Below are 24845 nucleotides of genomic sequence, written 5' to 3' on the forward strand. Positions count from 1 at the left end.
TTTTTTTCTTCCAAATTGTTAGTCTGTGTACATAGTATAATGTAATTTGGCTGAAAATTTGAATTGTTTGGGTGCTTCTGAAAGAAAGTTTTTCTTACTAATAAAAAATGGGCACATGCATATTTGCTATTCAGTTTTTTTTTCAGTTTATCTTTCTAATAATTTAATGTAGAAAGGGTATGTGCAGGTTTTTGCAAAGTTTATTTTTTTGTTTTGTGCAGAGGATGCAACCTCTAAATATACTGAGGTTAAGGACAAACTTTTTTTTTTTTAAGTTTATTTATTTTGAGAGAGAGAGGGAGAGGGGCAGAGAGAGAGGGAGAAAGAAATCCTAAGCAGGCTCCACACTGACAGCACAGAGCCTGCTATGGGGCTTTAAACCCAAGAACCATTAGATCGTGACCTGAGCCAAAACCAAGAGTGGGATGCTTAATTCACTTTGCCACCCATGTGTCCCAAGGGCAAACTCTTTAAGTTCTTAAGTTAGTAATATCTTTATTTTTTTCAGCAAATTGCATTTAAGTTTTGTATCTTGTTGGTAAAAAATACAGCATATGGGGGTACCTGTGTGGCTCAGTTGGTTAAGCTTCTGACTCTCGATCTCACGGTTCATGAGTTTGAGCCCTGCATCAGACTTTGCAATGACACCTCAGAGATTCTCTCTGCTTGGGATTGTTTCTATCTCCCTGTCACTCTGCCCCTCCCTTGATTGCACTCTCTCTTTTTCTCTCTGTCAAAATAAACAAATACACATTAAAAATATACATAACATATGAACTTTGAATTCCTTTCTGTTGCTTCCCTCCTGCTTATTCTTTTCTCCCCCCAAAATAACTTTTAAACAAAATTGATAATCTTTTACAATTTTGAAATTGCAATTCAAAAACAGTTGCAAGTAAAAAACTAGCTTTTTGCCACAACCATTTGAGAATAAGTTCCCAACCTGATGTCTCATTACCCCCCAGTACTTTAGGGTGTAATTCTTATAAACAAAGCTGTTCTCCTATATAACCACAGTTCACCTTTCAAAATAAGCACATTAGCACCAATACATGACTACCAGCTAATCCTCAGACCCCATTCAAGTTTCACAGTTTTCTCTATCATGTCCTTTATTTCAGAAGGATCCAATCTTTTATTACATGTATTAGTTATGTCTCTTTAGTCTCTCTGGAACAGGTTCTTAGTTTGGACTTTTATGACTTTGTTGCTTTTGAAGAAAATAGGCTAGTTATTTTGTAGAATATTTCTGTTGGGATTTGTTTGATGTTTCTGCATGTTAAGATTCAAGTTATACATCTTGAGCAGGAATATCATAAAACTGGTGATATGCTGTTTTTATTGGATCCTGTTAGGTAATCCACGATTTTGATTCATCTCAATTCTGATTGACTTAGTGTATTTTCTCATTCTGTTGTTGAGAGACATTTGGTTTCGTTTTCTTTCTTTTCGTTATTACTAATACTGCTGCTCCAAACATTCTAAGACATTTTTGGAAAACACATTTCTGTTGTTATATGCCTAGGATTGGAAATGTAGGGTAAATAGGGTATGTCCATGTTCCACTTTAGTGGATTCTGACTTAATTTTAATGAATTTGTCCTATAGATAGTTACCGTAGTCCCATCTTGTACCACCTTCTGCTTGCTCATGACACTCCAGCCATACTGGCCTTTTTTATTCTGCAAAAGTGCCATGATTGTCTCCTGCCTAAAACACATTTTCCTCTGTATTTGTTCAGCTGGCTCCTTCATGTTAGATATAATATTGTTATTGTTTATTTCTTTGGTAATTGTCTACCTCCACTACAAAATAAGCTTTATAAAAAAAAATTTCATCTATCTATCTTGTTAAGTACTGTGTCCCTAGTACCCAAAACAATATGTGGGTAAACAGAAAGTTATTAAAAAAAATAAACTATTAACTGAAAGAACTGGCCAAAGCTTCTAAAATTGTTACGTGAGGCAAAGAAATATATCTTTCCTTCATTCTTTTTCCCCTAACTAGTTATCAATTCATTGTATCTCAGCTCCTAATTCAACCTTTATGCCTCCTCTGTAACCGGACCCTAATATAATTTTTAATATTTGCTCAGTTTAAAAAAAATATAAATCCCTTGATAATACAACTCCTTGAAAAGATACAGTTAGGGATGCCTGGGTGGCTCAGTCCGTTAAGCATCCAACTCTTGATTCAGCTCAGGTCATGATCTCATGGTTGTGAGATTGAGCCCCGTGTCAGGCTCCACACTAAGCTCTCTCCCTCTCTCTCTGCCCTTCTCCCCCACTTGTGCTCTCTCTCTAAAATTAAAAAAAATGGTATTAATTTATTAATATATACTGTTATTAAGCATTATATAATGTCCAGCTTACAATTTTGTCCATTCAACAAGCATTTTTTAAACATATGTCAGGTTTACTATATAAGTGCCTTGGTAGTAAGGGAGATGGGAAATTTATGAGACAGGGCTTTGACCCTTAAGAACTATCTTATCTAGTAGGGGGAGCTAAAGTGTGTACATTAAAGACTCAGTGACTAGGTTGATAATGGGGATTGTCCTGATAGTTTTGTCACCTCAACTCAGGGAATTTTGAAAAAGGATGGAATTGACGTTGGCTTTAGGTGATTTGCTATAGGGAGATGAACAGATTGCAGAGAGCAGTAAAGCTAAATGATTGGGTTGCTGGAATGTCTGGGCTGTGTTTGGGGACTGGTTAGTGGTTTGTTTGCTTAGATTTAATGCCTGTGATGAATAGTAGAAGATAAACTGTAGCAATGCATATCACTAGGCTAAGGAGTTTGAGTTTTAGTCTGTATGCTAATGGTTTCCAGACATTTTTGGTATACTCCCTGTTAAGATATCACACATCTTTAATGTACAGATGTAGATATTAGAAAAGGGTGCTTTTAAAAAAGAATTAGAAGAAAATAGGAATAGATATTTAATAATTTCTTTCCCTATCTCAGTAGGTCATCTTTCATTATCCATTTTGGAAACAATACTGATAAATTGCTGGTGTTACCATTGGAGATGTGTTTTAGCAATAGGAATATAAGAGCTGTTTGAGAGAAAATGATTTTCGTATTGGGTGTGTTGAATTTCTTGGACTAATAGGACATTCTAGTAAATCTGGGTTGAAACTTAGAAGAGTGCTTGGAGACGAAGACATTGATTTGGGAGTCACACATGGTTGTGAAGTTTTTGAACACGAAATAGTGGGTTCAATTTCTAAGGAGTAAAGAATAAAGAGAGAAGAGGATCAAATACCAAACGATTTCAAGGTTGGGTGTGGGGATCAGTCAGGTGCTATGAGTTGGATACCACAAATGAACAAATCAGTCTTGGCTTTTTTCACCAATTGTATTTTACTTTACAAAATGAGATTTTGGCACCATTCACAGAATAAGATTCAGTAACAGTTATTTTCTTGTCTTAGTGAAATATTCTAGATTTTTGATAGAAAGGTTTTACTTATTGAGGAAAATCAGTAATGTATATGAAAGTGCTTTTTTTAAAACTTGCAAAGTGCTGTATATTTTTTAGATACTCATTCGAAGGGTTTAGTTCTTGGGAAGAATAATATTTTAAGAGGTTTTGATTTTTCTTTTTATTTCCCCCAATAGTGCTTAGTGCAGTTTTGCATTTTGTGTTTATGGAAATTATTGGTGGCAAGAATTTTAATGAACCACTTATTTCACTTTTTCTTTGCTTTTTGCCAGGAAATGTTAGCGGTACATATACACAGATTTCTTTAGAGCAGGAAAGGATTTTAGAGCTGTGTGGTAATAATTTGTGCTTTCTTGCCCCGATTCTTGGTGACTAGAAGGCAAACTCTAAGTTTATAGATATCAGTGGGCATGCTTTCTTGTCCTATTATGTATGGTAGTACTTTCGTGCAATGCTTTCTTATTATGAGAGGCTCTCAGTAAATACCAGCAATGTCTCTTCATTTTGCCCATGAAAGGTTAGCCTCACAAAGGTTCTGAATGGTTTATCAGAATTCATTCAGCTAATTAGTAAAGGACCCAGGTCTCCCCAAGCTCGTTAAGTCCAGTAGCCTTCCTTTTTGCTACACTTTTTTGTCTCTCCCCGGCCCAGTCAAATACCTCTGCCTTTCTACTGCTTTCTCTCATTTGCCCTCAATAAATATTTTCATTACATGTTTTAAGTGTAGAATTCACCAGGGTAGAGATCGAGCCATACTCTACTTCTCCATTGTAGGCATTGTGCTGTATTCAGCTTAATTATCTCTGAAGCCTGTCACAGTGCCTTGTGCAGAAAAGGTCCTCAGGATCTGATGAAGTACCTTGTGAGAACTGCCTGTTTATATTTTCTCTGGCTGTATCGAGGAAGTTAAAGTTAAATGGAGGTTGCACTTTAGTGTACGGTTTATAAAAGAGTGAAATCTTGATAATGTGTTAAGTGCAACTGTTTATAACCTCAAAACACTTCTGAAGAACTCCTTCAGTTGGCTGCAGTAGTTTACTCTTTTGACAGTTTTCCTCTGGAGTATGTAAGATATGAATTTTATATTTTGTTTAGAAACTCTCATGATGCAGCATAAACCAGGCTTAAACTCTAGCCACCTTGAGAATAGCAGCTTCATTCTTCATAGTTGGACTAACTCTCTAGAGTAATTCTTAGGTTACTATTTTTGTGGTCACCTCTTGTCCCCTGTGCACCCTACCTACCCCCAGTCACAGAAAAGATCCCTCCTACACTCTTTCATAAATACTCCTGTTTCTCAGGTCATTTATCATATTTAAGAATTATAGTTACCCATTTTAAGGCTGTAGCCTAGATTGGTTAGAAAATGCCATAAATTTATGCCATTATTTATGATTTACTTATTATTTTTTTGCTCAGCTGCATTGCTTTAACTGATATCTGAGTATACTGAAATACAGATTTTTATCCCTATTACTTACTTGTGATGAGAAAATATCAGCAGATTCAGTTGCTAGGAAACAGCTGAATACTGAAATAGGTTTTTTTGGGGGGGGGTACTTGTAAATTCAAATCTTTGACAGTTTTACTCTCTTAGAGCAAAAATTTATTCAGTCACTGCAAGGAAAGACGCATCACCTGTTAGTTTTCCAATTTTTAAAAATATGAAGTATTTTTATATTTTATTTATTTTTTAATTTTAATTTCAGTTAGCTGACGTACAGCATACAGTGTTATATTTAGTTTTCCAGTTTAAAAAATTTGCACAAGGGAGCTCGGAATATGAAAAATGTTTGAGGATTGATTAGATGTTTAGAGTGTAATCTGTAACAGTGACTGGGCATTGAAAAGTACTGATTAGACAATTTTGAATTTTAGTGTTTTTTTTAAATGCTTGCTTTATTTATTTATTTATTTGTTTATTTATTTTTGAGAGACAGAGAGAGATAGAGGACAAGCAGAGGAGGGGCAGAGAGAGAAGGAGACACAGAATCTGACACAGGTTCCAGGCTCTGTGCTGACAGCCCCGATGTGGGGCTCGAACTCACGGGCCGTGAGATTATCACCTGAGCCGAAGTCAGATTTTTAACCAACTGAGCCACCCAGGCACCCCAATGTTTTATTTATTTTTGAGAGAGAGAGAGCATAAACAGGGGAGGTGCAGAGAGAGAGAAGAACAGAGGATCTGAAGCGGGCTCTGTGCTGACAGCAGAGAGCCTGATGTGGGGCTTGAACTCAGGAACCATGAGATCATGACCTGAGCTGAAGTCGGATGCTCAATGGACTGAACCACCAAGTTGCTCCTGAATTTTAGTTTTCTTAAAGGTTTGAGTCATCATTAATGAAAGAATGAGAATGGGAGGGAAATATATATAAAACATACACACACAGGACACAGGATTTAACCAAAGTAAAATATTATATTAATTAAACCAACTTTGTCTGGTAGAAGTAGGATTGGCTGCATCCTGTATTTGCTCTTTTACCTATAATACTTAACATATGTGCCAGAGAAAGTAAATATTAAAAAGAAGTATTTATAATCAGGTTGGCTTTCTTTTATAACTAGGTGTCATTTAATTTTGTGATAGTTATGTAATGTTTACAAAAAGATTTTTATTCACATTCAGTACGTTTTCTTGAGTGTTCACCTTTGGCCAGGCAAAAACACAGGTATGATTAAGCTTTAGGGTGCTCAGAAAGTGTGAGAGGGAGCAGCAGTGGGAGAGGGATATAAATGGCCATGCTACACTGTGGTCAGTAAAAGCAGAAGTACAGAGGTTGCATAGAAAAGAGAGGGATGAATTAGTGTGGAGATCTCAGAGAGAGTTTCAAAGAAAATGTCAACTCTGGTCTGGATTTTGCAGAGCTCTTTCTTAGATATGAACAATTCCTTGACCTTGTCTTTTTTGGGGAGTAGAAGTAGGGGATGGTAAATGAGGCTGCTGTTATTTTTCTTCATTTTTTAAGTTCCCTCTTTGTCCATACCCATGGCTGACAACAAACGCTGGCATTTCTCATCCTGCCCACTCCATTCAGGCAGACGAGTACTGTCCATATACAGTTTCTAATTCTGTACCTTCAAATTTCACTGCTTGTCTATTTAGTTGCACACATATATTTGAGGAACTTGTCAGGGAGTGCAGAATCCATCTTCTGATTTACATGCATTGTGAATCTTCTGCCTCAGAAATAAAAATCTTATTAAGGCTTTACATCTTTAGCTAAGTGACACAGAACCCTGTGAACTCAGGCAGCATATACACCAGAATTGGGGTGGTGTGGAAAATGTTATCTAGAATGTTCTAGGAAGCATTGTGTAAGTTCAGAGCACTTCAGATAAAACATCATTTTCATATTTGATGTTCAAATAAACATCAAATGAAAATTGTTCTAGACTCGTTGATACTAGAAATAATCAAGGAATGATAGAATTGAGAATAACTAAATGCACAGGTTTGGTTTCCCCTACATTGTTAAGGAGGCATTAACAGTAGGAATAAATGTTTTATGAGCCTCTTGCTATTTGTATAAAATCCTTTTTGTTTTTATCATTTTATACTTTTAGGGTACATTTTAAACCATGATTATTAGGTGACTTTGTGTCTTTATACCTACATTTTAAATTATAAACTTAGCAGAATTATGAAACTTGAGTAATATGGAAAGCATTGAAGCTGTGGTTTAAGAGCAGTTATGGCTCTTCTTTATGAAACTATGATTTTGTCCACATACAGTATTTGTTGAGTTGCAAAACAGGTGAGCAGTGTCAGTGAGCTTACTAAATTGAGCTATGAATGAGGTAATGATCTAGAAAATAGAGAACTGAAACTGGAAGAAGGTACAGAAGATGGATTTCTTTGTCATAAATTTGAAAACAGAAGAATAGCAAGCAAGATTGCTAACCAGAATGTTATCTTCTATAGCCATTCCATAAAAAATCTAACAGTTATTACATTGACTATGAAAGGCTAAAATAATGAAAGAAGATGAAATAGTATTCAATCTTTGAGGAAAAAAACAAACTAATACAGTTTTGGATTTTGGCAGGACAAAATCCCCTGTAATCCCAAAGAAAGAGAATAACAATTTGCATTTATAGTCTATTCTTCCAAGTAGCTTAAAGCTTTGTAAGTACATTTTCATTAGTCCTTCAGACTACTTTTGAGTTTTGTTTAAAATATTAAGAAGGAAATCATCTCTACTTCTTGAGGATGGCTCAAAAAATTGTGTACTGAAGGTCCTAGGAATTACTTCTTTATCTTGATAATTTCAGTGTTTTATGTGTTTCCAATTTGATTTCTTAACACTTTGACTAAGGGATTTATTCTTCAGCAAATATTTATCAATTGCACGCTGTAGGTTGGGCCTACGGCAGGGTACAATATTTTCAAACTGTATTTTCCCCTTGTATGATGTAGTGTGGAGTCATTTTTCTTTTCAGAGGTCAAGAGCCTCTGAACTTTACTTACTTCAGCTGGAGAACTGGCTTGCTGGGTTATGTGATTGTCGTAGTGGTGATGGAGGCAGGTTTCTAAGTTTTTTAAGCACTTACTCTATATCAGACACTTTTGTTATATGTACTACGATTTAATCCTGTCAGTAACATTATGAGGTGGTTATTAATAGCATGGTTTTTGCAGATGAGGAGACTGAGGCTTTAAAAGGTTGAATAACTTCTCCAGGACCCCAGTGCTGGTTAGTTGCTGAGCCAGAATTACAGGCCAGTCTACCTGAATCCATAATTTCTCTGCTCGTGATCTTTTTTTTTTTTATTAAATTTTTTTTTTCAACGTTTATTTATTTTTGGGACAGAGAGAGACAGAGCATGAACGGGGGAGGGGCAGAGAGAGAGGGAGACACAGAATTGGAAACAGGCTCCAGGCTCTGAGCCATCAGCCCAGAGCCTGATGCGGGGCTCGAACTCACAGACCGCGAGATGGTGACCTGGCTGAAGTCGGACGCTTAACCGACTGCGCCACCCAGGCGCCCCTCTGCTCGTGATCTTTAATGATATCTTTCTCTGTGGGAAGTGACACTAGTAGGATTCTTTTTTTCCTTTTCCTTTTGGATGAGTGTAGATGAGCATAAAGGTGTCAGTCAGCCCATGACTACAGAGTAATGGCAGAATTGGGAATTTACCGGTTAGAAATACCTTAAACCAGTTAAATATCTTAAACTCCTCACGTAGGAGTTATTTTTCTTACTCACATTGAGATAGGTGTTTGCTCACTACACTGCAATGGCTTAACAGTGTCAGGGTGTGCTTTTTAAATCCTCTTAATACTTTTCCTCACGATTATTGTCTTTCAGTTGCAGGATTCATGGCTGCTTAGCTTCGGTTTTCTTGTGTTTGTTAGGAAGATCGGCTACTTCTGCTCCTCTTCATCAGAGGAGCAAGAGGATCAAATGTTTTCTTAGAATTGTTATCCTTTGCTATTCTTCTCTAGCAAATTGTATTTACTTCTCTAGCCAGAACTCTGTTTCATGGCCTCTTTTGTTTTGGAGGGCACATGCTTTATTTCTTCAGCCCCTTTTGGTAGAAGCAGGCCAGGGAGTAAGGGATTGATTGAATTAGCCTGCCTACATGTTTGCCACAAGATTGATCAGTTCTGCTGAATTCGGGCGAGATGAAACAAATTAATATTGGTATAATGGCGAAATGATCATCACAATAAGTCTAGTTACTATATATAGTTACAAGGTTTTTTTCTTTTAGGATGAGAACTTTAAGCTCTCTAGTCTCTTAGGGAAGAGGACCTCATAAATGTGTACCTGGTGGGCATGAACTGTATTCTGCACTGCATGGTGGGTAGTACCAGGAGTTGGTACTGTTGCTGATGAGTAACTGGAACATACCTTTAGGTTTGGGTGAAAGGGCTGGTCATCTTCAGCAAGTTGTGAAGAAAGGACAAGGCTTTGGAGGAAGAGGAACTTGGACTTTATTTTTGAGAAAAACTGGATTGAGAGAGAGAAACTAAAATCAAGAATGTGTTGAATTCTTGGGGCGCCTGGGTGGCTCTGTTGGTTAAGTGTTGGACTTCCGCTCATGTCATGATCTCACGGTTGGTGAGTTCAAGCCCCGCATCCGGCTCTGTGCTGACAGCTCAGACCCTGGAGCCTGCTTCAGATTCTGTGCCTCTCTCTCTGCCCCTCCCCACTCATGTGCGCGCACATGCGCTCTGTCTCTCTCTCTCTCAAAAATAAATAAACATTAAAAAATAATCTTTTTTAAAAAAAGATTGTGTTGAATTCTTGGGTAGCTTGTGTGTTTCTGGGGCTCACTAATAAATTACTAGCCAGTCCTCTCCCCCCCCCCCCCCGTTTTTAGCAGGTGTTTTTGAAATGAACATGTAGGCCTTATTCTTATCGTTTGAATCACTAAATTCAGACTGATTAGTCTCTTGAGTGATGGAGTGAGGGTCAGTCACACTATCCATTTACTCTTGGGAATGGATAGGTGCTGATCATTTCTGCTGTCGTGTCCCCAGTTAACAAGTATGGCTGTAGAAGGTGGACTGGGAAGGAAGAAAAGCACCCTCTTCGCTCACCAGTGCAAAGGGAAAGTCTGCGGACAGTGAAGCATGTTGCAGCAAATGCAAGATTATTGTCATTCACTTTGTTGGGTCTCGGTGCCTGTCAGGTGACAAGGTAGCCCTTACCTGTATAAGTTTCCCCTCACTTTAAAAAATAAGTTCCTTTCTTCATGGTTCTTTTATGGTAGATTGTTCTTTTGAATGAGGTCCCTTAATTCATTGTTGTTTTAGATTTTAGAACAGGCATTTTGTAGTGTCTTTGTTGTGTGTCTGTGTGAGAGAGAAAGAGATAGAGAGAGGGAGGGCGAGAGGGGAAGGAGAAGGAGAGGGAAAATACGTATTTTTTATCAGCTTAATCTTGGATGCAAAAACTTAAGTAGACATTCCTAATTGTTCAAACCTTCTATCTGAGTTACACTGAGATTCTGACTCCCACTTTCCCTACTCATCCTTTGGCGTATCCATCCCATGTCTTACATGCCCTATACTCATTTTTTTATTATCACTTACATACTCCATGAACATTGAACCTGATGTCTTGTGTCTCTCATTTATATTTTTCCGAGTTTTTTTTATTGTAAAATAACATGACATAAAATTTACTGTCTTAACCATTTTTAAGCATACAGTGTAGTGGTATTAAGTGCATACATACTGTTGTACAGCCATCACCACGATCCATCTCTAGAACTTTCTTTATCTTGCAAAACTGAAACTGTACCCATTAAACAATAACTTCCCATTGCCCCTAGTTCCTAATGCCTGGCAACCACCATTCTACTTCCTTCCCCCCCCTCCCCCCCGCCCCCCACCTTTTCTCCCCATCCTCAGCCTCTGGTACACATTATTCTACTCACTGTCACTTGAATTTCACTTAATTTTTTTTTTTTAAAGGTTTCACATATAAGTGAGATTATTCAATATTTGCCTCTCTTTTCCTGGCTTATTCATTTAGCATAATGCCTCAGGAGTCATTCATGTTGTTACCAATGGCAGGATTCACTTTCTTTAAGGCAGAAAAATATTCCTGTGTGTGTGTGTGTGTGTGTGTGTGTGTGTGTGTGTGTGTGTGTGTACATATATACATACATACACAGAACATTTTCTCTTTCCATTCATCTGTTAACAGACTTTTACATTGTTTCCATAATTTTGCTATTGTGAATAATGCTGCAGTGAACATGGGAGTGCAGATGTATTTTCAAGATAGTGAGTTTATTTCCTTTTTTGACTTGAATGTGGTGTTTTTTTTTGTTTTACCTCCAAGTTATTTAAATTCCAGTTAGTTAAGATATAATGTAATATTGGTTTCAGTATAGAGTTTAGTGATTCATTACTTACATATGACACTTGGAGCTTACCACAAGGGTCTTCCTTAATGCCCATCACCTATTTAACCCATCTGCCTGCTCCCCTCCCCTCCAAGTAACCATCAGTTTGTTCTCTATAGTTAAGAGTCTGTGTGTTGGTTTGCCTCTCTTCCCCCCCTCCCACCCCTACGTTCATCTGTTTTGTTTATTGAATTCCACATATGAGTGAAATCATATGGTATTTGTCTTTCTCTGACTGACTTATTTTGCTTAGCATAATACTCTCTAGCTCCACCCATGCCATTGCAAATGGCAAGATTTCAGTCTTCTTGTTGGCGGAGTAATATTCCATATCTATACACACCATATCTTCTTTATCCATTCATTAGTTGACGGACATTTGAGTTCTTTCCATAATTTGGATATTGTTGACCATGCTCCTGTAAACATTGGGGTGCATGTATTCCTTTGAATTAGTACTTTTGTATCCTTTGGGTCAATACTTAGTGCAATTGCTGGATCATAGGGCAGTTCTGTTTTTTGAGGAACTTCTATACTGTTTTCCAGAATGGCTGCACCAATTTGCGTTCCAAAGAATGTGTCTTTGACAGTAGACTACCTGTCATCTTTATACGATTTTGTAAGAAAACTTATTCTATTTCCATAATGTGAGTTTAATATATTCTTTGAAAATGCACTTTTCTTTTTTGGTCCCTCTTAACTTTTTAGTCATATTTCTAGTTGTGTGTTTCTTTCTTTTTTCTTGTATCTTAATTATTTTACTTTCTCTCAGTGATAAATAAAGCAAGGCAAGGTGGAAAGTGAGGTGGGGAAGAATTTATTAGTAAATAACACTTAGTCTTTAGTTGAGTAAAATGAAGTATTTATGTTAATATTATTTAATGAAAATGTGAGAAATACAGGAAAAAGTTGTTTAGTGTATTTACTGTAGGGCTTTGTATCTACCATATTTTATTTTGGGATTCTGTTGCATTAATTTGTTTAAATGTTTCCCCTGTATCACACTTTTCCATACTTTATGTCCTTATTGTTTCCTAGTTAGTATTTGGTGTATAGGTTGTACTTGAAACATGTTGACCTGAATATTGTCAATGTTTTCCTCAACTGTTTCTTAAATTTGCCTTGAAAGAAGTATTAATATATATAGTATATTATATATATTAACTATCAGTAAGGGATATCTTAATATATAATTATAGAACAATTTATCTCAATAAATATATTGTTAATATTTCTTAAAAGAAATATCAGGGGCACCTGGCTGGCCTGATCACTGGAGCATGCAACTCTTGATCTTGAGGTTGTGACTTTGAGCCCCAAGTTGGATGTAGAGATTATTACTTAAAATCTTAAAAAAAAAGAAATATCAATATAATAAGACCTGCACTGACAGGAGGAAAGTTATCAGTATGGCACAGTAAAGTATGCTGTTTAGGTAAGATGGTAAATAAGATGCAACTTTGCAGACAAAATTGCATAATAAGTTATATGAGAGAATAAATTAAGGATATGGAGTCAGCTGAGAAGTAGATTTTATTGCACTTTGTAAAGTATAAAGGAAGAAGAAAGTCATAGTTTATAATCTACGATATATTTTAAATTATTGAAGCTGTAATTGACTTTTGAAGATACTGCAGTTTCATCAATGGGGAAATTGTACCTGGTTCTGATTTGTATGGCAGGTAAATGTCCAGTGAGGAAAGCACTTATGTACTCATCTTGCAACTGTGGAAACCCGTGTGGGTTCTTTTTCTGTTTCCAGTGGTGAACTGTAGTTGTGTTTCTTATTGCTTGGTCACAACTTTTCTTTTTTTATTGTGATTTTGTGGCCCAATATAATTTATGATTCTCCACTTCATGTTGTAATTCCTGCATGTACCATTGCTAAAAGTACATAATGCATGAGTGCTGTTTAAAAAAAAAAAATAACAACTTATGAATCGTGCTTGTTATTGGACTAGCCAACAATTTGACATTTATTTTGGCGCCAGTACGTTCTCAGCTTCTGAGAATACCATATATTTGAACTCATCATTTTATTTAGAAAGAAGAAATCAGTGTTAAATAGAATATTTTTAGTGTCTTTAAAAAAATATGATTATGGGACTTTTAAGGTTTCATATAGTGTCAGACGATTCAGCTACACTCTTGGCTGGTTGTTTATTATGTTATTAGAAAACTTCAGCACATTTTAGATTTAATTAATAATTCAGTGTTGGACATTAATATATGGTTCAGTGTGTAAACACGCATGCATTTACATACACTCTCCAATTTTACTTTTTAAACTTTTTCACTCATGACTCTGCTATTATTGTTATAATATTATGGTGAGCAAGATTAACAACTTCTGGGAAAATTCAACCAAGAAGGCAGTAATAGGTAGTTTGCTTTATTTTTTTTTTTTTATTTTTTTTTAATATATGAAATTTATTGTCAAATTGGTTTCCATACAACACCCAGTGCTCATCCCAAAAGGTGCCCTCCTCAGTACCCATCACCCACCCTCCCCTCCCTCCCACCCCCCATCAACCCTCAGTTTGTTCTCAGTAGGTAGTTTGCTTTAAAGTACCTTAGGTCTATTGGGCAGAACACCTTCAGTTAAGATATAATAATTCTTTTGGGGCATCTGGGTGACTAAGTAGGTTAAGTGTCCTACTTCGGCTCAGGTCATGATCTCGCAGTTTGTGGGTTTGAACCCTGCCTCAGCCTTTGTGCTGACAGCTCAGAGCCTGGAGCATGCTTTGGATTCTGTCTCCCTTGCTCTCTGCTCCTCTGCCAATCTCTCTCTCTCTCTCTCTCTCTCTCTCTCTCTCTCTCTCTCTGTCTCTTTCTCTCTCTCAAAAATAAATAAATAAAACATTAAAAAAAGATAACGTCTATTATGTAACTATGTAATTCTTTATTAAAGAAACATCCAAATGTTGATTATATTTTACTTTTGGTAGATAAGACTTAATTTAAGAATTAGGAGAAAATAGGGAAGCCTGGGTGACTCAGTGTTAAGCATTTGACCCTTGATTTAGGCTCAGGTCATGATCTCATGGTTTGTGGGTTTGGGCCCCGCTTCAGGCTCTGTGCTGCCAGTATGGGGCCTACTTGGGATTCTCTCTCTGTCTCTCTCTCTCTGCCCCTCACTTGCTCTCTTTCTCTTTCTCTCAAAATGGGTAAATGAACTTAAAAAAAATTAGGAGAAAGTTGAGTGTCATAGTTTAAGTTCTACACCTTTTTTCCTTCTACTGTAAGCTTTGTTAATAGAAAAGTGTTCTGTCCTTTATATGTATTGCAGGCTATTTTCTCTTTCTGGGTCATCCTCTGGAAATTGTTAAAACTCCTATTCCCAGGTGTGTGTGTGTCCCTAAGGGAACAATGTCAGTTATCCTCTTTGCTCTTATTAGTCTGTTTGCTTTAACTGTGCTTAGTAGTTCTCTTTAAGGCCATCCTTGGCCTCTGAGGCATTGAAACTGACATTTTGTTAAGAAATGTCTCACAATGGGGCCTCCTTTTCAGCAGCTGGGCCCCAATTCACTTAAGAATCCCTCACTCTTGGTTTTGTAATCTTGTTCTTTAAGGATCAGATCTACTTTTCCCATGACTATCAAACAGAATAGAAGCTATTTGAAATAAGAGTGTAGGTTTTTTGACTTGTTAAAGATTTGTAGTGTACTATAGCAAAGACTGGAATTACATATGACCACATTATACCTTAGGTTAGTAATATATGCAGGTTATTTTTTAAATGTTTATGACCCTATTTTTTCTTTTTTAATAATTGTTTCTCGTTTTCTTATTATGATTGGGACTGTGCTTTTTGTTTGTATTATGTTTGCATTTTTAAACCAACTTTATCGAGGTATACATTATATACATGAAATTTAACTTTAAGTGTACTGTTGGATGACATATTTATGTGGTTGTGTAACCATCATCACAATCAAGATATATAGCATTTTCATCACCCCCCCTAAAATTCCTTACTCCCTTTAGCAGTGAATCCCCTTCTTGTACCACTGGCCCTGGGCAAACATTCATCTGTTTTCTATAATGATAATTTTGTCTGGTTAGAATTTCATATAAATCGAATCATACAGAATGTATTTTTTTGTGTTTGGCTTTTGTTTGATCTTGATTATGTTTTTAATAATCATCTGTGTCATTTCATGTATTAGCAATTTATTTTTTTATTGTTGCATAATCCAATTTATGAATGCTCCACAGTTTATCTCATTCCCACTTGATGGACACTTAGATTATTTCTAGTTTTTGGTTATTATGAATAAAACTGCTGTGAACATTTGGATAAATACCTATGAGTGGTATTGCTGGGATGGATGGTAAGTAAGTTTAAGGTTTGTTCAATTTTATGAGAAACTTCTAAACTATTTCCAAAGTGCCTAGACCCTTTTTGCATTCCCACCAGTAGTATATGAGTTCCAGTTACTTTAAAACCTTGCCAAAAGTTGGTATTGTAAGAGTTGTAAATTTCAAACATTCTAGAGGGTGCATGATGATATCTTACTGTTGTTTTAATTTATCTAATGATGAATGATGTTGAATATATTTTCAGTCCTTATTTGTGATTCATCAATTTCCTTTGGTAAAATGTCTTGTTCATATTTTTTCCCATTTTATTTATTTAGTTTTATATATATATATATATATATATATATATATATATTTTTTTTTTTTTTTTTTTAAGAGAGAGACAGAGAACGAGTTGGGGAAGGGCAGAGAGAGAGGGAGACAGAATTTGAAGCAGGCTCCAGGCTCTGAGCTGTCAGCACAGAGCCCGACATTGGGCTCGAACTCATGAAGCGTGAGATCATGACCTGAGCTGAAGTCAGATGCTCAACTGACTGAGCCACCCAGGCACCCCTGTTTTCCCGTTTTAGAGATTGGGTTGTTTGTTTTGTTATTGGTTTTTTATGAGTTCTTTATATATTCTTTAGATGTTATATGTATATGTGTGTATATATACAATTCTATGTATATATAATTATATGTATATATACATACACATCTATGTATAAATGTATGCATATATATGTGTGTGTGTTTTGGAAATATTTCCTCCTTGTGTGGACTTACCTTTTTATTGCTTTAACAATATCTTCTGAAGAGCAAGTTACAAGTTTTGATAAAGTCCCATTTTTTCAGTTTTTTCTTTTATGGTTCATTTTCCATCCAAGAAATATTTGCCTAACCCAAGGACACAGAATTTGTCCTATATTTTAGGACTTTTATAGTTTTAGCTTTTATTTAGCTCTTTGATCCATTTTGAGTTAATTTTAAAGTATGGTGTAAGGTAAAGGTTAGCATTCACCTTTTTCCATATTGATTTCCAGTTGTTTCAACAGCACTTGTAATCTTTTCTAGATTTAATTACCTAATCTGGTTAGATGACCTTGACACCTTGTTGAAAATCATTAGACCATGTAAGCATGAGTGTATTTCTGTTCTTTATTCTACTCCATTGGTGCATATGTCTGTCTTTATAACAGTACCACTCTGTGTTGATTACCATATCTTTATAACAGTTTTGAAATCAGGTGGTGCATTTCAACTTTGGTCTTTTTTTCAAAATTAATCTATGATGAAGGAGGCAAGAATATAGTGGGGAAAAGATAGTCTCTTCAATAAATTGTGTTGGGAAAACAGGACAGCTAGATGCAAAATAATGAAACTGGACCACTTTCTAACACCACACACAAAGATAAAATCAAAATGGATTAAAGATCTAAACATGAGACTTTGAAACCACAAAAATTCCTAGAAGAGAACACAGGCGGTAATTTCTCTGACATCAACCATAGCAAACGTTTTGGTAGATATGTCTCCTGAGGCAAGGGAAACAAAATTACAAATAAACTATTGGGACTACACCAAAATAAAAAGCTTTTGCACAGCAAAGGAAGCTGTCAACAGAACAAAAAGGCAACTTACTGAATGGGAGGAAATATTTGTAAATGATATATCCAGTAAAGGGTTAATATCCAAAAATACATCAAGAATTTACACAACTCAACACCATAAAACAATCCGATTAAAAAATGGGCAGAGCGGGGCTCCTGGGTGGCGCAGTCGGTTAAGCGTCCGACTTCAGCCAGGTCACGATCTCGCGGTCCGTGAGTTCGAGCCCCACGTCGGGCTCTGGGCTGATGGCTCAGAGCCTGGAGCCTGTTTCCGATTCTGTGTCTCCCTCTCTCTCTGCCCCTCCCCCGTTCATGCTCTGTCTCTCTCTGTCCCAAAAATAAATAAACGTTGAAAAAAAAAATTTAAAAAAAAATGGGCAGAGGACCTGAACAGACATGTTTTCCAAGGAAGACATGCAGATGGCCAAGAGACACATGAAAAGATGCTCAGCATACTCATCATTAGGGAACTGCAAATCGGAATCACAGTAAGATATCACCTCACATCCATGAGAATGGATAGTAACAAAAAGACAAAGTAAATGTTGGTGAAAATGTGGAGAAAAGAGAACCCTCATGCACCGTTGGGAATGTAAATTGGTGCAGTCACTGTAGAAAACACTATGGAGGTTCCTCAAAAAATTAGAAATAGAAGTACCATATGATCCAGCAGTTCCACTATTGGATATTTATTCAAAGGAAACAAGACTGCTAATTTGAAAGGATACATGCACCCATGTATTCATTACAGCATTATTTACAGAAGCCCAAATTATGGAAGCAAGTGAAGTGTCCATTGTTAGGTGAATAGGTAAAGAAGGTTGTGTGTGTGTGTGTGTGTGTGTGTGTGTGTGTACACGCACACACAATGGAATATTATTCCATTTTAAGAAAGAATGAGATTTTGTCATTTGGAACTGTGTGGGTGGACCTAGAAGGTATTCTTCTTTTTTTTTTTTTTTTTTAAATTTTTTTTCAACGTTTATTTATTTTTGGGACAGAAAGAGACAGAGCATGAACGGGGGAGGGTCAGAGAGAGAGGGAGACACAGAATCGGAAACAGGCTCCAGGCTCTGAGCCATCAGCCCAGAGCCTGACGCGGGGCTCGAACTCCTGGACCGCGAGATCATGACCTGGCTGAAGTCGGACACTTAACCGACTGCGCCACCCAGGCGCCCCTAGAAGGTATTATTCTAAGTGAAATAAATCCGAGGACAAATACCATATAATTTCATGTCCATGTGGAATCTAAAAAACAAACGATTCTTTTTTTTTTTTTTTAAGTTTATTTATTTATTTGAAAGAGCGAGTGTGAGTGAGGAAGGGGCAGAGAGAGGAAGAGAGAGAGAATTCCAAGCAGGCTCCATACTGTCAGCACAGGGCCCAACGTGGGGATTGAACCCACAAGCCGTGAGATTGTGACCTGAGCTGAAACCAAGAGGTGGATGCTTGACCGACTGAGCCACCTAGGCACCCCAAAACAAACTAGATTCTTAAATACAGAGAACAAACTTAGTGGTTGTCAGAGGAAAAGGAGAGTGGGTAAAATAAGGGGATCAAGAGGCAGAAACTTTCTGTTAAAAATAAGTCACAGAGATGAGAAGCCCAGTATAGAGAATGTAGTCAGTATCATTGTAGTAATGTTGTATAGTGACTGATGGTGACTGTACTTACTGTGGTGAGGAAAAAAAAAACCTGTCTTGGCTCATGTAGGGTTTTGAATTTTCCATATACATTTAGAATTGCTTGTTGATCTCTACAAAGAAGTCTGCCAGAATTTTGACTGGGATTGCATCAAATCTGAGATCAATTTAGAGAGAATTGGTATCTTAATGGTATTGAGTCTTTTAATCCACAAACATGGTATGTATCTAATTTGCTAAGGTCTTTGAAATTTTCTCTCAGCAATATTTTATAGTTTTTAGTGTAGAAGTTTTTACATAAATTATTTCTAAGTATTTTGTTTTTGATGCTTTAATAAATAATATTTTCATTTTCATTTTTTGTTGCTAGTATAGAAATAGAATTGATTTTTATTTTTATGTATTTTATTTTATTTAAAACATTTTTTTTAATGTTTATTTTTGAGAGAGAGAGCGAGACAGCGCACTTGCAGGGGAATGGCAGAGAGAGAGGTTGACACAGAATCTGAAGCAGGTTCTAGGCTCTGAACTGTCAGCACATAGCCCGATGCAGGGCTTGAATCCATTAACCATGAGATCATGACCTGAGCTGGAGTTGGACACTGCACCGACCGAGCCACCCAGGTGTCCCCAGAATTGTTTTTTAAATATTTGCTTTGCATCTTAGAATTTTGCTAAACTCACCTATTAATTTTAGTAGCTTCTTGGTAGGTTCTTTAGTATTTGCTATATGGACACCCATATAGTCTGTGCATAAGGACAGTTTCATTTCTTTGCTTCCAATTTGTATGCCTTGTATTTATTTTTCTTGCCTATTATACTGGTTAGGACTTCTAGTACAGTGTTAAATAGAAGTGGTGAGAGTGGGCATCCTTGTCTTGTTCCGGATCTTAGGGGGAACACATTTGGTCTTACAGTATTAAGTATGAGTTTAGCTGTAGGTTTTTCATAGATGTCCTTTTATCAGGTTAAGCTCCCTTCCTTTATAAGGGAAAGCTTCCTCTCTTCCCGCTTTGCTGATTTTGGGGGAGAGGGATGGTTATGAATGGTTGTTGAACTTTGTCTTATGGTGTGAGCATTTATTCATTTATTGAGATGATCATGTGATTTTAAAATGTGTCTAGTCTCTTAATGTGGTTGATTCTTTTTTAAAATATTAAATTAGTCTTGCATTCCTGGACTAAACCTTCTGTGTCCAGGTGTCTTATCTTTTTTATGTATTGCTGAATTTTGCATCATTGCTCCTAAGAGATACTAATCTAGCTTTTTTTTTTCTTTTTCTAATTTAATATCTGTCTGACTTTGGTATCAGGTTAGTGGTGGCCTTATAAAATGAGTTAGGAAATGTTTCCTTAAGTTTATGTAACAGTTTATGTAACAGTATAGTATAAAACATACAATTTAATTACTTTATATGTGGAATTATATAAATTATCTTTAACTTCTGTCTTCTTTTCCCTTAAAATAGACCTTAACTAAGTTTGTGTTATAAGCTGGTTTAATGTTTTATAATTAAAAATTAATATTTTCATAAGTTTTTTAAGAGCATACGGAAAAAGCTCTGTGATTTAAAAAGTAGGTATGCTAATAATCTTAGGACAGTAGGCCTTTTTATAGGAAATTTGGAAAAATTTGGGAAATATAGGAATGTATGATAACAAAAGATTTATATAGTTATATTCTGGGTAATATGGTATTTAACATTTAGAATCCATTGTCTTAACATTATTTCATAAGCATTTTCTAAAAATACTATGTTTATTAACAGCATTTTTAATGACTAGATTATCATGTGAACTTAAGATAATTCTGTTGATAATTGGAATTTTATCCTGTTTCTAATATTTTATGTAGTTTTAATTTTTGATGTTAGCCTTTGTTTATCTTGTATCCTCTTTATTTTTTTTCTAGTATCTTTTTAAAGATTGACTTAGAAGATAAACTCTTGGGTCAAAAAATCTATTTTAAAGTTCTTGATACATGTTATGGAACTGTTTTCTCTATGTTACTTCAGTTTGTTCTTCCCCAAGCAATGTATAAGGATGTCTGGTTTCACTCTTCAGTGATACGGGATTTCACTGTTAGAAGTCTTAGCTAATATGATAGGTAAAATGAGTATCTTTTTAATTTTTAATTTTTTAAATTTTTTATTTTTTTTGAGAAGAGAGAGCGAGCACGTGAGCACAAATTGGGGAGGGGCAGAGAGAGAGGGAGACAGAGAATCCCAAGCATGCTCCACGATGTCAGTGGAGAGCCTGACACGGGGTTCAATCTCACAAATCATGAGATCATGACCTGAGTTGGATGCCTAACTGACTGAGCGACACAGTTGCCCCGCATATCTTATATTGTGCTTAATTCCATTTCTTTAATTACTTGGGAAATATTTTTAAAAATTTCTTGAAGACTTTTAGACTAGTTCAGAAGAGTTATGCAACAGAAGAATGAAGGGGATATGAATATATGGGAAGTAAGTTCTTGAAGTAAAAGAAACAAATAGAAAAACAAATGCATAAGGTTATAGACTTTCTTTAACGTAAAGAAAAGGAAAGAGAATTTAGTTTTTATTAAATGACCTTACTAGTTTACTGGGAAATGGGTAGAATATGACATAAGATCCATGAATCTCCTATTCTGATTTCTTTATATTATGCCAACACTTCATAAACTTAAAGCATCTCAATACTTAGAAAGTTGACTTTTATAGCTTGTGTCACTGATGAAAGTTTTTGCAGAATAGCTACCCATTATCTAAAAATAGGTGTCAAAAGCACAGAGAAGGTGACCACATCCAGCCTTGCAACTATGCTATTGATCCACTCAAAAGTAGTAATTTGAAAAAAGTGAAAGAAAATAGCAGTGAAACTCAAACTGTGTGAAGATATAAGCAGAAAATTTGGTCTTTATAGTAAATTTGATAGACGATACAATTTAAGAACATGGATGACTAACAAAAACTTAGAGGAGAAAGAAAAATGGAGAGGAATAAGTTTGAATTAAAATATGCTTTGGTGGATAAAAGAAAATAGGGACTTTTAAATAAAAATCTGTGTATCTTTTTCATGGTAGGTAAATTAAGTTATAACTTGTTTCAAACATCTGAGGCAGCTTGGAGTAGTAAAAAAAAGAAGAAATTAAGAGTTATGATTTGTTCATAAATACTAAGTGTCAATGTGGATGCTGTGGTTGGGCTTCATTTTTGGTTATAACTTCTTGAGAATAAAGGCAAAAAAGAAAACTATCATTTACATAAAAAGGGAGGGGCTTTTTATGTAACTTAAGGACTATGCTGTGCCAGTTAAATAAAAATTTTTACTGGAGCATATATGTTTTGTTAGAAAAAAGAATCATCAAAATGGTAAAATCCTTTAGTATATTTCAGACTCCGGTTAAACACTATAGTAGACATATTTGATTTGAACTTTTATGTATCTAACTTGATGTTGCTGTCCAGTTCTCCCAGCACCATTTGTTAAAGAGGCTGTCTTTTTTCCATTGGATGTTCTTTCCTGCTTTGTCAAAGATGAGTTGGCCATACGTTTGTGGGTCTAGTTCTGGGGTTTCTATTCTATTCCATTGGTCTATGTGTCTGTTTTTGTGCCAAACGTATCTAACTTGATATTTAGGTATTTATCCCATCTCTCCAGTGTTCATTGAGAAGCTCCTATACACTGAGCATTGTTCCCAGGACTTTGAAAGGAAACAGATACACTCCGGATGGTCCCTGTATCATGAAAGCTTAAGTTCTAGACAGGAAGGCAAATGAACAACAGGAAACATTTTCGAAAATAATTAAATACAAGCTTAAAGGTACCAGCTATCAATATATTGCTTGTACTGTGCGAATTACTTGATTTGGATCTAGAAATATTTGGTTAAGTGTGAAATAAGTTGGGGATAGGAAGAAGTTCTTTTGGAGATGGTGAAGTGCAGCTTGGTTTCATCCTTCTGAATTCAGTTCAGAGCCCACATAACATTGAAGTGGAGAAGAAGAGACCACTTTTCAGATCTTCTGCAAAGGATGGTCACAAATGGTACCCATTTGAAGGACATGAATTTTTATGACAATTGAGATTGGAAAGAACATGGGGTGCCTGGCTGGCCCAGTCGGTAGAGCATCCAACTCTTGATCTCAGGATTGTGAATTCAAGCCCCATGTTGGGTATGGAGCCTACTTAAAAAAAAAAAAAAAGAAAAAAGAAAAGAATAGATAGTTCTTTTTCATCTTTGAATCCTCAGTGCTTACCACACTGCTTTGGATATTATAAAGGTTTATTTTATTTTTTAAGTTTATTTTGAGAGAGACGAGAGCAAGTGGGGGAGGGGCAGAGAGAGAATGAATGAATGAATGAATGAATGAATGAATGAATTCCAAGCAGGCTCCATGCTGTTAGCTCGGAGGCTGATGCGGGGTTCGATCTCACAAACCCTGACATCAGTGACCTGAGCTGAAACCAAGAGTTGGATGCTTAACTGACTGAGCTGCCCAGGCTCCCCTATAAAGGTTTAATAAATGTTTATTGAATGAATGAAAGGAAGAATGGAAGAGAGGTGCTCTATAACAGTTTGTAAGAGAAATAAGATATTTATCAAGCAAAATTAGAAACTTTTTAAAGAAAGGATTAGGTAATGAGAGCTGTTTATTTTTCTAATTACAGTTACGGGGCAATTTGTCATTTTTTTAAGCATCTAGTTTGTCTTCAGTATTTAAATGAAATAGTACTACTTTATAGGAAGTTGTATGTATGTACTTACAAGATAATCCTATGTATGAAATCATTGGTCACTCAGCTGGTAAAGAAATGACAGATTTTAATAGCTGAATGTAGTAGGTTAGGAAAAATTGCTTTTTAATTATCAAAGTTCTTTGATTGCTAGACTTTATATTTTATATTTCTGACACCTATTTTAGTATTTAACACAGTATTTATGGAATGTGTGAACAAATGTTTCTAAGTGCTTTCTGCATATGAAATGTGGAATACAAGTGGTTTAAGACAGAGTAGTTTATGTGCTCTTTTTACTTGACACAAACAAATAAGCATAACAATACAGCAAAATAAAAAGATTATTCAACCAGCTTGCCAATTTGGAAAAGGAAAGGAGTCTCAGATTTGTTAAAGACTGTGAAAGCAACACTGATTAATCTTTATTTTTTTGATCACTTTTTTTTACATTTATTTATTTTTGAAAGACAGAGACAGAGCACAAGTGGGGGAGGGGCAGAGAGAGAAGGAGACAGAATCCAAAGCAGGCTCCAGGCTCTGAGCTGTTAGCACAGAGGCCGATGCAGGGCTCGAACCCACAAACTGTGAGATCATGACCTGAGCTGAAGTCGGACACTTAAACAACTGAGCCACCCAGGCGCCCCTACGCTGATTAATCTTTAAAAGGAAGATAGAAGTTCATTAATTTATTCAACCACTTTTTACTGGCTAAAGAAAGAAAGAAAAGGAACTAGGTCTTCTTTTTCAAGTATGTGTGCAGCCATCTAGATTTTGCTAATCTGTTAGAACACAAAGATTGTAAATCATTATTTTAACAGGAACTTAGCCTCGTTGCAAATATGTGAGTATTTATGGCCGGAAGGTTTCTACAATGCAGCTCTGAGGAAAATTGTAGTGTAAAATAAGTGCAAAAACATGCCTCACCACAGAGGAGAGAGTAGGAGGTATTTACAAATAAGAAGTCTTAAAAATGGCCATATACAAATGCTATAATAACAAGATTGGAGAAAAGAGCTAGGCAGAAGACTACATTTACATTAGACAAAATGTAGTGGAAATTTTAGGGAGGAAACTCAAGTAGGAAAAGTTTCTGTTTGTTGGGAAGGGTTTTTAGAAAAGTTTAAGCCTAAATTAAAAAAGGTAACAGATGAATTTAGAGTGTGGCTAAGAACTAAACTTAAAGGTAGTAATGGGATAAGGTTGTGTTGCCTTACTGTTCGTTTTATTCTTATTCATTAAATATTGCAT

The 24845-nt window shown here is 35.9% G+C and overlaps 1 protein-coding gene across 2 annotated transcripts in view; it reads left to right on the plus strand.

The window, feature by feature from the left end:
• PRIM2 (DNA primase subunit 2) overlaps positions 1–24845 on the plus strand; it is a 355938-nt gene that overhangs the window by 71593 nt on the left and 259500 nt on the right. The window lies entirely within an intron of this gene.

Source organism: Prionailurus bengalensis, chromosome B2, assembly GCF_016509475.1.
Source record: "Prionailurus bengalensis isolate Pbe53 chromosome B2, Fcat_Pben_1.1_paternal_pri, whole genome shotgun sequence".
Taxonomy (NCBI): Eukaryota; Metazoa; Chordata; class Mammalia; order Carnivora; family Felidae; genus Prionailurus; species Prionailurus bengalensis.